Source organism: Tupaia chinensis, unplaced genomic scaffold (assembly GCF_000334495.1).
Source record: "Tupaia chinensis unplaced genomic scaffold, TupChi_1.0 Scaffold139943_1, whole genome shotgun sequence".
Taxonomy (NCBI): Eukaryota; Metazoa; Chordata; class Mammalia; order Scandentia; family Tupaiidae; genus Tupaia; species Tupaia belangeri.
The window spans coordinates 2,958,574-2,959,069 of record NW_006199822.1 but is presented as its reverse complement, the minus strand read 5'-3'; positions in this window follow the sequence as shown (position 1 = coordinate 2,959,069).

The window sequence follows — 496 nt, the reverse complement described above, 5'->3', positions numbered from 1 at the left end:
CCCCATCCTTCTATCTGTTTCTGCGTCTCTGTTTCTGTCTCTCCCTGCTTCTGTCTTCCGTTTTGTTTTTGTTTTTGTTTTTTGTAATTTTTCCTTTTTACATTTTTTTAAAGGCAAAGTTTTTCTCTTGCTCTCAGCTCCACCTTTTATCTTGTTAATTATCGCACTGGTCCTCCCACCCAGGCAGAAGCCAGGCCTTCAGAAGAAGGTTCCACATGGCTCCACGGTTTTCTATTTTGTGATATTTTTCCAAAAAAAAGAAATACAGTAATTACAATTTTGGGGGGGATTTTTTGTCTTTTTTTTTCTCTTTTTGTTGTTTCTCTCTCTCTTTTTCATTTTCCTTTTTCTTGTCTCTCCACTCTCCAATATCCATTTAATGTGTTTTTAGATGGATCTAAGAGCACTGTAGCTAAACATCCAAATACTAATAGGGTTAAAATATTCCCCAATATCCACTGAATCTGCTGCACCAGCGATCACAACATATCGCCGA